The sequence below is a fragment of the Mandrillus leucophaeus genome, unplaced genomic scaffold (genome assembly GCF_000951045.1).
Source record: "Mandrillus leucophaeus isolate KB7577 unplaced genomic scaffold, Mleu.le_1.0 Scaffold1421, whole genome shotgun sequence".
Taxonomy (NCBI): Eukaryota; Metazoa; Chordata; class Mammalia; order Primates; family Cercopithecidae; genus Mandrillus; species Mandrillus leucophaeus.
Window position 1 is genome coordinate 224,985 of NW_012101390.1, and position 12,475 is coordinate 237,459.

A 12,475-nucleotide genomic window follows, 5' to 3' on the forward strand; every position below is an offset into this window, starting at 1 on the left:
TTCTTCACCATTGTCAGAAGTTTTCCTAATAAAGGATTTTTTTTTTTGTTTTTTTGGTTTGCAGTCAAGTGGGAAAATTATGAAAATACTGTAAGGTTTTCATACAGCTATAATTGTATGATTCAGAGAAGAGGGTTTTTTTTTGTTGTTGTTGTTCAGAGAGTTTCTTAATCCAACGTACTTGTATTAAAATATCTTTTCTTTAAAAAAATGATGGCACCCAGATGGTTTATTTGTTTGTTTGGTATCTTTATTAGATGAAAAGTTATCAATTATAGTAGATTGAATAGTGTCCCCCAAAATTCATGTTCATCTAGAACCTCAGGATGTGACCTTATTTCAATGGTATGGTCTTTGCAAAAGGAATTAGTTAAAGATCTTGAGATGAAATCATTCTGGATTTAGGGTGGACCTTAAATCCAATGACTGGTGTCTTTATAAGAAAAAAGAGGGAGATTTGGGCACACAGAAATCAGAGAAGAAGACCATTTGAAGACCGAGGCAGAGATTCAGTGATAAGCCAAGGAATACCGGAAACCACCAGAAGTTGGAAGAGACAAGAAATCATTCTCTAGAACTTTTGGAGCAGTTTGGCCCTGCCAGCATCTCAATTTTAGACTTCTGGCCTTCAGAACTGTGAGACAATAAATTGCTGTTGTTTTAAGCTACTGAATTTATGGTAATTTGTTATGGCAGCCCTAGAAAACTAATACAGCAACCTTATGCCAGTTCATAATATTTCTTTTTGCCAGTATACTAATCTTTTAAACCCAATGGACATTTATGCAAACACGCCTACACATAAAAATGGGTATCTATGCAGGAAAAAGTATTTATAGCTTTTTTCCCACATACACACTTGCTTTATGTGCAAGTTACATGTTAATTTTATAGACAAAAATACTGTACCTGCAGTCAGCAATCTGAGTACTGACCTTGACTCTGCCACTGACTCATTATGACCTTGTGTGAGTTATATTTTCTATTTAGTCTAATTTCTTTTCTGTACAATGACATGGTTATCTTTATGGGTCCCTTTAGCTCAGTGACTCTAAGCTTACGAGTACCCATCTGTCTTCTACTCAATGTATGGACACATGCTTTTGAAGATGTATAGGTGTGTAGCACATGCACTTCATCTGGCAGGAGTAGAGAGCATTAGAAATTTGGCAAAAAAAAAAAAAAAACCCAACAGGATAGTAGTTTAAATAGAAATGGCACACTATAGGCAACATTGTAAATGCCTATTATGTCCCAGTCACTGTATATATATAGACACTAGTATACTTAAACACACTATATAACTCACTTTCAATTAGATGCCCTCTGAATTTTTCTAAAAGGACTAGAAATCACAACATGAGGAGTTTGACTAAGACAACTTTTATACTAATCATTATATGTAAGCAGATGCTGAATTCTTTGATAGGAACAGCTCTTTACTCATGTGCTTATATTGGTATTATCCCTGAAACACGAAAGATGGAATGTTGAATAAATGTGATTTGGAGTCCCATTTGGGGATTCACCTTTGGAGAACTTTTGAAATTTGGTAGTTTATTTTTTATTTTCTAAGGGCCAACTTCTCCTTCACCTGGAATTTTCCTGTCTTTAGATTCCTAGACTGTTAGTTCTGGAAGGGTCTTTTAAGATCATTTATTTCCATTACCACTCATTTGGTCATTGAGGATATTGAGGACCAGACTGAAGAACTCGTTGAAAGCAACACAGCAATTTTCAGAGGCAGAACTCAAACTCAAGTTCCTTTATTCTATTTTTAGCCTACGTCTTTTCCCACCCTAGGCTACATTGTTACTGTGCTTTGCCTAGGTTGCTTTTTTTCTTTTGACCCAATGGGAATATAATTCTTTTATACTTTGAGTCAATAATTCTCCTTTTCCCCATCTTAGCCCTTGTGCAAACTCATGTATAGGCTCACACAATTACATACATCTATATTCCCTTTGGAATTTTTGAAAAGAAAGCATTGTGGTTCTGCTGCTTGTCTGTCTTGCCTACAGGGAAGCTAGAGCTGACAGTTTTGAATTGGGTCTGCACTTCTACTTGGTTGAGGGTGGGGGTGGAAGTTAGGTCAATAGGGGATCAATGTGGCGGAACTCTTTCTTCTTAGTGGAGTATGAATGACAACCCCTTTGATGTACATTTTTCTAGCTCATTATTGCCCCCAGAGATGGAATCTGAACAGACAGGATTGTCAAACCTTTATTTGGAGCCTGGGTTAGAAGGCACGCCCATAGGGATGTAAGGGAGACAGAGAGAAAAAAGAGGAAGCTCTCTTCAGTCTTGGAGCAGCAAGTAAGCATCACACATCAGCTACAGTAACCCATACTTCCTTTATCCTCCTATTCTCTCTTACCCTTTTGCTCTCTTTCTCTTCCCTTTGCTTCCTCTGCTCCTCCCTTTCTCTCTGGGCTTCCCTCTATTTCTCTGTTGGATGCTTTAAGGAATAAAATACTACTTTAGTATTTCGTAAAACAACCACATCTAAAGCCTTGCAAGTGCTGTATTCACAGCCCCAGCACAGCCGCGTGCTAAGCACCAGTGGTGAACCTAAAGCCAGCAAAGGGGGAGGGGAGAAGGGGAGGGGAGGAGGGGAGGGAGAAACTGACAGAGAGGGAGGGAGGCAGATTGAGAGAGAGAGAGAGAGAGAGAGAGAGAGAGAGAGAGAGAGAGAGCGCGAGAGCGAGCGCGCGCAAGCTAGCGAGCAAACCAGAGAGACAGACCGAGAGAGGGACCAGGAGAGAGACCCAGAGAGAGAAGAAGAAGCCAGAAGCCGAGCTCTGTCAGGGCTCAACCTCCAACTTGTTTCAGTTCATTCATCCTTCTCTCCTCTCCGCTCAGACTGTAGAGCTCGGTAAGAAACATTGATGTTCCTTCTTCCCCCTCCCCCAAGCTCAGGTCTCTTTTAGCGATAGCATCTCTCCCCCGTACTGAGAGTCTCCTTGGGTTGGCCGGGAGGCGAGGCATGCTCTGCAGCTGTGATGCTATCCTGGGTTCCCCAGTGGGGCTGGTGGAAGCCCAGAGGCGGCATCTGAGCAGGGAGACACTGAGGTAAAACCCGATTTGAGGAAGGGGGGTTGCGATGTGGTATGTGCGTGATTTGCTTCATTGTCAGTGAATTGTTTTGTTCCTCTTTGGAAGCAGGTCAGCACTGACCTTGCAAATTGCTTGGGGGGCCCCAGCAGCTGCTGCAGAAAGCCACGGAGTGGCCCCTAGCCAAAGCAGACAGCACTGTCATGACCCCCCAGACAGCTCTAGGCACCAGGGATGGAGTAATGGCTGGAGCTTTCTCCCTTCTTTAACTCTTTCTCCGCAGCTGCTTCTCACTGCTGGAAATAAAGAAGGAGGGTACCTTGCAGCCTCTTTCCCCATCTCCCCATTACCTCCCCCACATGCAAGTGAGTAGAAAGTTGTAAATAACTGCTTCCTTTAAAGCAGATTGAGCCCTCCCCCCTTCCTTTAAGGGGCTCGCTGTGGGGTTGGGCCTGACTTCCTCCACAAACTTGGGAGGTTTGCCTTGTTTCCCTGAGAGAAGCTCCATTGCTTGCCCACCCTCAATTCCAGGTAGTTGAGTTGACATCCTAGATCAGAGATTCAGATACCCCACCCCGTCCCACTCATAGGCATCATGTTAAGTCCAGCTGTGTCCTTGGAAGGGAGGAAACACCTGATGGTTTGTCTGGAACTGGCCTCCCAGTTTACTGCTCCTCTGACTGTGGCTGCGGGTGGCATGGGCAAGAGGACTGGGGGAAGGGTGGCTGTTGGATTGATGAAAAGCAGGGTGATGAGGTAGGATTACTAGCATGAATAGTTTGGCTTATGGAGAGTCAGCAAGTTCTGGTTGTCTGGAGCTATGCAAAGACTGATTGAGGCTCTTGTAGTATAGCCCCTCTGAACTGGTAGGGGAAGGGATCTAATTGTTTGATGGGAGCTTTCTAAGTGAGTGACACTGCTGTGCCTATGGTAGTAATTATGACATTCCTAATACTAATTGCTAACATTATTGAGTGTGTAGTATATTTTGAATTCTGGACTGTTTAGTGTATATTACTTCATTAAATTATTGTGGCAGAATAGTGCATTGAATAACAGACACTATTATTATCTTTGGTTTACTGACAAAACTGAGGCACAGAGAGGTTAAGTAACTTGTCCAAGATTGCAGAGCAATTAAATGTCCCAGTTGGAAATTAAAACACTGGCAACCTGGTTCCAGAATCCATGGTCATAACCATGAAGCACTACTGCCTTCTTGGGGAGAATTATGCACCTTTGTTAGGCAAGTGTAGATACAATAGGTACAGTGTGGCTTGGCAAGATTTTTTGGAAAGTAGTGGCCTAGCTTTTGTGTAGAGTAACAGGAACTTAGCCTGGAGCCAGGCCTCACCTGGATTTCTGGAAGGGGCTGCACGAAAGACTTTCATTGGTCAGCTTGCTTTCCTTGAAAATAGTACTTCACTTTTTATAGCCTCATCCACCCAACATGCTCCAAACTGCGCCTTTAAAAAACAGACCTTATTCTAATTTCCTGAGCATTTGGAGTTATTCTGTGCTGAAAATTTTAGAATACTAAAACCTTGGAACTGGAGGGAGCCCAAAAGGTCAGTCATTAAGCTTTATTTCTCTACTCAGTTCTTGAATTTATCCTAAGCATCCAATTTGTTGACTGATTTCTATTTGAACTCCCTGCAGTGATAGAGAGCTCATTACGTGGCTCTTTGTGTCATTGTGCAACTGTGATTGTCAGAAAGTATTCCCCATTATAAGCCAAAATCTGTTTCCCAGTAACTTATATTCATTGGTTCTTTGGGACTGTCTGGAACAAATTTGCTTTTTCTTAATAATAGTTCTTCAGTTAGTTGAAGACAGCAATCATGCCTCCCTCTTAACTCTTGGATCCAATAAGACCACAGAGTAAAGGATTATCATTTACTTTATGCTGGAAATTGTACTATTCTTTTTTTTTTTTTTTTTGAGATGGAGTCTTGCTCTGTCACCCAGGCTGGAGCGCAGTGGCCGGATCTCAGCTTGTGCAAGCTCCGCCTCCCGGGTTCACGCCATTCTCCTGCCTCAGCCTCCCGAGTAGCTGGGACTACAGGTGCTCACCACTGCGCCTGGCTAATTTTTTGTATTTTTAGTAGAGACGGGGTTTCGCCATGGTCCTGATCTCCTGACCTCGTGATCTGCCCGCCTTGGCCTCCCAAAGTGCTGGGATTACAGGCGTGAGCCACCACGCGGGGCCTAGACTATTTTTAATATGGCCTAATAGCCCACTTGTTTGTTAGCCACAAATTGACCCTACGGAGTTTTCCAAAACAGCCCTGATAGTGTATATTCTCTTCCTTGGATGAGTTTGATATCTGGTGTCAACTGGACTGTTGGGAGCAAGGAAGGTCGCTTTCATATTCCTAAAGACCAGAAATTGGTTAGTACTGGTCCTTCTAAAGCCCCCAGAATGTCTATATGGCATCCAGACAATAGGCATGTGGGAAGATTTGAGTGGCAGGAATTTTCGTAAAGAAAATTATGAAATTTTCTAATTTAATAAAGAAAAGCACATTTGAAGTAGTGGTAGTTCAAGGTTCATACAGTATACAGAAGGTAGAAGAATAAACTATTTTATCAGAAAACACCTCAGGAATAATTACATCATTGAGGGGATACAATACAGAGGGACTGGGTGGAAAGGGGTGAGTATGTGGTTGCTAGAATGGAACACTGACTTGGCTGTTAGCAAATTTGGGTTCCATTCCTAGCTCTGATGATTTGCCAATTATCTTGGACATATGACTTCCCCTCCATGTGCCTCAGTTTTTCCATCTATAAGATGTTGAAGTGGACTGTATCTCTAAGGGTCTTTCAACTCTGAAATTCTTTATCTAAAGTAAATTATAAGATTTCAGAGTTATGAGAGGCTTCAGAAATCGTTAGGCCAGTGTTTCTCCAACTTTAATGTGTAAAAATATCTCCTGGGAATCTTTTCAAAATGCAAATTGTGATTCAGAGAGTCTATGGCAGGGGCCTTGGATTTTGCATTTTAACAAGATATTAGGTGATCCTGAAACTGCTGTTCCACTGACCACACTTCAAGTAGCAAAGCTCTAGTACAGTACTGGTCAAACTCCCCTAGTGAAGGAAAATGTTTTTTGTTGTTATTGTTGTTGTTTGTCTTTTCCTAATCCATCACAGAAGACTGTTAATTTAATAAAATAAATTAACCATGAATTGCTAGAAAATGAAAGAAAAGACATACGAAAGATAAGCCCACATTTGTATTATTAGATTCTACAAACACAAAATGATTTTTTCAAATTGCTGTAATATTTTCTAAGTGTAATATTTTCTAAGTACTATTTTCTAAGTAATATTTCTAAGTAATATTTTCTAAGTACTAAGTAATATTTTCTAAGTGTAATATTTTCTAAGTACTTCTGTACTTTGGTCATTACAGTCTGGTAATAAAAGTTCACAGACAGGCACTGATTGGCGGGCTACATTTTGAGTGCACTGGTCTAGGCTATCTGCCCACCTAATTTAAGAGGCCCAAATTACACCCAGCTTTAATTTCTAAATCACCTCTTGATGATCTTTTACTCTACAGTTAAATATCTCCTTTAATGAAGAATTCAACATTTACACAAAGTTGCATTGTTTATGTGTTGTGACAGATAAAATGTTTGTTTTTTCTTAAAACTCTTAATTTCCTTAGAGTTTATACAAATTATACTTTCGGTTATGTATTCCAAGTGGGTGAGGGGCTGTATCAGTTCAGTTTATTATACCGTTAGCCTTTAGCCTAGTGTATGACATAGAGTAGGTGCTTAACAGATGTTTTTTAAGTAAATGAATGAACCATTAGACATTAGTTGTGGGGCCATATATTCAATAAAGGAAAGGTAATTTGGGCTTTCTTCTGTATTGGCGAAACAGGATTCATCCCATTTAAAAAATTTCTTAGAGTGGATAGAAATCCAACTTGACTACTTCAGAGAGTTACTTGGTATCTCAATTTTATTTTGAAGGGATTGCTGGAGTGGACCATTATAAGGCTGTTGGTCTTTATTCTAGAAAGAGTGGGACTGATTAAAGGGCTTTGAGCAGGGTAACTGACATGGCTTAATGGAATCTGTTCAGTATGAGGTTACTAAGTACCTACGATGAACCAAAGGTAATGTGGGAGATACAGGATTATTTAGGAATAGCCTCTGACCTCCAAGATGACACAGTCAAGTAGGAAAGAGAAGAAGTATACAAACAACTATAGTATTACGAGATGAGATCTACACCCATAAAAGGGAAGCAAAGGGCTTTAAGGAGATCAGAGACACCTTCCTGGAAGTGGCATTTGAAATGAGCTTTGAAGATTAGACAAACTTTGAGTATGGAGAATTAGGGGATGGGAAAGGTATTCTATTCAGAGGCTAGTTGTGTTGGAGTAAAGTGTATGCAGAAATACTTACGTGAGATGTGTTTGGCAAGATAGGTGGAGGGCTTGACTATAAATCATATTGAATGCTAGATGGGAGAATTAGGACTTTATATGTAAAAGAGATGCAACTCCCTCATTTTAGGGATGAACAAACCCATCTTGACAGGGTGAGTGACTTGATTTGCCTCGGGCCACACAAGTAGTAATATTGTTGTAGCCCAGTAAAAGGTACTGAGCACATTTGAAAATATGGGATTGGAACTCTGGAAAGAAGTCAATTGGAGAGAGTGATTTGAGAGTCATTGCCTCTCAGTACTTGAAATAGAATAAAAGAGATTCAGGGGTGGTACTTTGAAGAATGCGTTTTTTTTTTGTTTGGTTTTTTTTTTTTTTTTTTTTTTTTTTTTTTTAAGGATATGGGGGAAAACGATGACCCTTATGTGAAGGCTACAAAGGAGAAAAAGTCAGAGATATGGAAGGAAAATTAGAAGAGTATGTTTTGAAGGTGCTAAGAGAGGAGAGGCACCTTCTAATTTATTTATTGCATACATACCATTTACTAGGCATGGAGAATATAATAGTGAGCAAAACAAAGTTGTTGCCATCCTGGGCTCATGGTTTAGGTAGTGAGATAGACATTATTTGACAAACTACTGAACTACATAGTCATAAATTGTGATTCATATGTAGAGGAAAATGTACCACTTCAAGAAGAAAGGTGTGGTCACCATTATTAAACTTCACAACAGAGTTGAGTAGTGATAAATGATATCTGGTTTATAACAGTCCTTCCCACTCTGATGGTCACAGTGCTTACCAACACTTCAGCTGGATGATGCATACCCATTTTGCAAATGTATGGCAGATGATTGTGCTGCAACAGTAAGGGAAGGGAAGGGTCCCTCCAGGCTCATGTCCACAGGAGCAGTGACTTACTTAAAAACTAGGTTATATGTCGTGTGGCTTAACTGAAACTCACAAAGACCCAGTGCCTTTCCCAGGTCCTCCAACTCTCTCAATTCAGCAATTTATAGGAAGAGGCACTTGATAAAAAGTATGAAGAATTTGATATTAAAAATCCCTCTTAAAATGGGATTTCTGATAGCCTAGTCCTGACTTGGATACTCGGTTTGTTTTGACATATCACTTGTCTTGTTTGAGCCTGTTTCCATATCTGTAAAATAATGTGGGGGGAGGTTTGGAACAGGGTTTTGAACAGGGTGACTGACATGAATCTATTAAGATATTTACAAAGACCCTCCAAGCTGTGAGGTTCTATAGTTCATGTTCTGCTCTATATTGTGTTATCACGGTTCTCTGCAGGTAGCTCAGGTTCGGTCACTTATATAAGCGACACTAATAACTTTATACAGAATTCTGAAGGTTGATAATTTTGGTGGAAGTATTCACAGACTTTAGAAGAGGTCGTTGAAATGCACCTTCCTTGTTTTATTCCTGAGGTGACCGAAATTGCGAACTGTCCTCAAAGTTAAGGAAAGAACTGACTATATTGTAAAATATATAGTAAAGTTGGATATTAGGTGATATTTCTATTACTGCTGGTTTGAAATAAACTAAAGTCACTGAGAATAAGATGGGGCATGATACTGTTAAATACGTGCAAGGTGGCCGGGCGCAGTGGCTCACGCCTGTAATCCTAGCACTTTGGGAGGCCGAGGCGGGAGGATCACGAGGTCAGAAGATCAAGACCACCCTGGCTAACACGGTGAAACCCCGTCTCTACTAAAAATACAAAAAACTAGCCGGACGAGGTGGCGGGCTCCTGTAGTCCCAGCTACTCGGGAGGCTGTGGCAGGAGAATGGCGTGAACCCAGGAGGCGGAGCTTGCAGTGAGCCGAGATTGCGCCTCTGCACTCCAGTCTGGGTGACAGAGCGAGACTCCGTCCCCCCTCCCCAAAACAAAAACAAAAACAAAAACAAAAAAATACGTGCAAGGTGATTATCTCATTCTGAAATGTAATGGTCCAGGTAGTCTCTTCCTGGGGGGAAGATATATGTGAAGGGAAACACTGGTTGGTAATATAAAAGCATTTTTATACTTAAAAGCATGATTTTAAACATATTGATGTCTGCACAAAATATGTCTGCTGAATATACACAGAAGGGGGAATAAAAATCTCCAGGACATATATTTTGAAGGGTACTTTTCTCTTTAAAAACTGATTTTTTAAAAAACGCAAGTATTATATATATTTTTGAAGGGAAGGGGAGGTGGATGGAGATTGAATTATGTAAGTGACCATAGTATAAAATATCTTTTCAAAATAGTACAAGAGGAGCTCAGAAATGGCAGGGCTCTTAACAATCATGTAATGGCAGTCTTATCACCCAGTACATATGGTCATCTATTTTCAGTGTGAATGGTTTCAGGAAAGGTTGCTTAACACCACCAGATAATAGACAGCTTGGTTGTTAGCAAGTTATTCTTCATACTGACCTGCAATCTGTCTTCTGAATTCAACCTATTGGTCTTGCACCTTGGAGCAACAGCAATACTGTATAATTGCTGTTCCCCTTCTTCATAATGGCCATTCAAATGTTTAACCATTGTTGTTGTTCTTCTCATCTTTTCTTCAGTCTATATATTGCTAGTTCTTGAGCTTATGTGATACATATTTTGAGAAATTTCTACAGTAGACACTTCCATCTTCAGTATCCCTCTTAATGTATGATGTCCAAAATGGGACCCAGTACTTTAAGCATAAATGGCTAGCATTTCCATTTAAAAAATTGTGTATATTTTCTAATATACCTTAAGATTGTAATATCTACCATTAAATTGTTTTTTCCTGATTATAAAAGTAAAACAACCTCATTACAGAAAATTTTGAAAATGAGGAGACTTTTTTTAAAAAAGCAATCACCTCTAAATCCCTAGTCCAGAGATAACTTGCTGTATTTCCTTTCAGATGTGTTTCTGTGTTTATGTAATTGGAATCACATCTTTTTTTTTTTTTTTTTTTTTTTGAGACGGAGTCTCGCTGTGTCACCCAGGCTGGAATGCAGTGGCGCGATCTTGGCTCACTGCAAGCTCCGCCTCACGGGTTCACACCATTCTCCTGCCTCAGCCTCCCAAGTAGCTGGGACTACAGGCGCCCGCCAACCACCCTGGCTAGTTTTTTGTATTTTTAGTAGAGACGGGGTTTCACCATGTAAGCCAGGATGGTCTCGATCTTCTGACCTCGTGATCCACCTGCCTCGGCCTCCCAAAGTGCTGGGATTACAGGCTTGAGCCACCGCGCCCGGCCGGAATCACATCTTATATGTACTATTTTTGACCTTTTTCTTTTTTTTTATTGTTATAATTGTTTTATTTTATTAGAAGTAATTGTTGTTAATCTCTTATTGTGCCTAATTATAGATATGTCTGTATAGGAAAAAATACAGTATATATAGGGTTTGGTACTATTTGCAGTTTCAGGCATCCACTGGGGTTCTCAGAACATATCTCCGTAAGGAGGACTACTGTAGGTTAGGAGGTAAAGAGGGATCATGGGGAGAAGCATGAAGAAGAGTGACAGAGAAGCAACACAGCCAAGAAAGGGCATTTCACAAGCCAGCCATCAGTGTGGAGGACTGGTGCTTAGTCCCAGTGGAGAACCTCTGGGAACAGTGTAAACCATACAGCTCAAAGCCATCTCACTCAGGCATCGAGGGAGCAGGGTCTTTACATACTGGCCCTTATAGTTAGTTGCCAAGGGCTGCTCCCAGGGAGCATTTGTTCCCTGGCATTTCAGGCCTGCCTTCTTGGTGGGAAAGCAGGCTGCAGCAGGAGGAGAAAGGCAAGGAAATGCATATGCTGGTGGTTGGGAGTTGGGTTGGAGTGCACTGAAATGGTAGGGGTGAGGAGATCTAGTTGAGGGCAGGCACTGACAGCATCTACTGTGCATTTGTTGAGCACTTTATGATGTGCCAGGTGCCTGGCACATATTATCCTGTTTGTTTCTTGGTGCAAACCAGTCAAGTAAATATTATTTTACTCATGTTATACATGAAGAAACCAAGACTCCCAGAAGATACATAACTTATGGTACAGCTAAAATGAGGCAAGGTTCAAGGTCAAACTCAAGTTTGCCTCATTCTATATTACATGATTATTCTATAATGTCATTGTTGTAATCAGGGTTCTCCAGAGAGATACACTGATAGGATATATACAGAGATAATATGAAAAGGAATCTGTGATGTTCCCCTTCCTGTGTCCAAGTGTTCTCATTGTTCAATTCCCACCTATGAGTGAGAACATGAGGTGTTTGGTATTTTTGTCCTTGTGATAGTTTGCTGAGAATGATGGTTTTCAGCTTCATCCACGTCCCTACAAAGGACAGGAACTCATCCTTTTTTATGGCTGCATAGTATTCCATGGTGTATATGTGTCACATTTTCTTAATCCAGTCTTTTGATCTGACTTTTTCATTGGTATTATATTGTGAGCATTTCCCCACATCGTTCAGCAGCCTTCAAACAATTTTTAATAGCTGCATACTTTTCAGTTTTCAATTTCTACTATAATTGTATGACAGATCACATATTGATCATTTAAATTATTTTTGCTTCTTTGAACCTCACCTTTTTAGATCTTTATTCAAATGTCACATTTGAATTCTAAACGATCTCACATAAAAATGCAAACCCATCTTTTCCAACACTTACTCTTCCCCTTTCTTGCTTTACTTTTTTAAACCTTTGGCTTGTGTCATCACCTAATAGACTAGATACATTACATCTATTTGTCTGGATTCCTGTTTTAGGGTGTAAGTCCCTCAAGCACGGACATTTTTTTCTCCATTTTCTTCACCCTTATATCCCCTAGAACCTACAATAAGATCTGACATATTGTGGATACTTAGTAAATGTTTGTTGAATGAATTATTAAGATGAGTTTTTATGAAAGGCATTACTGGGTCTGAAGATACTAATTTTTTAAAGGCTCTTCATATATATGTGAAGGTGTTCCACTATATAAGATTGTTGATTACTGCTCATACACTTATGACAGTGCTG

The 12,475-nt window shown here is 40.3% G+C and overlaps 1 protein-coding gene across 1 annotated transcript in view; it reads left to right on the top strand.

Annotated features, from left to right (window-relative positions):
• The first annotated feature begins 2,669 nt into the window (after window positions 1–2,669).
• The window catches only part of GABRA3 (gamma-aminobutyric acid (GABA) A receptor, alpha 3), a 302,277-nt gene continuing 292,471 nt past the window's right edge, over window positions 2,670–12,475 (top strand). Inside the window, exon 1 of the mRNA XM_011974177.1 lies at window positions 2,670–2,875. The gene's annotated coding sequence lies outside the window, so the exon portion shown is untranslated. The remainder of the gene's footprint in view (window positions 2,876–12,475) is intronic.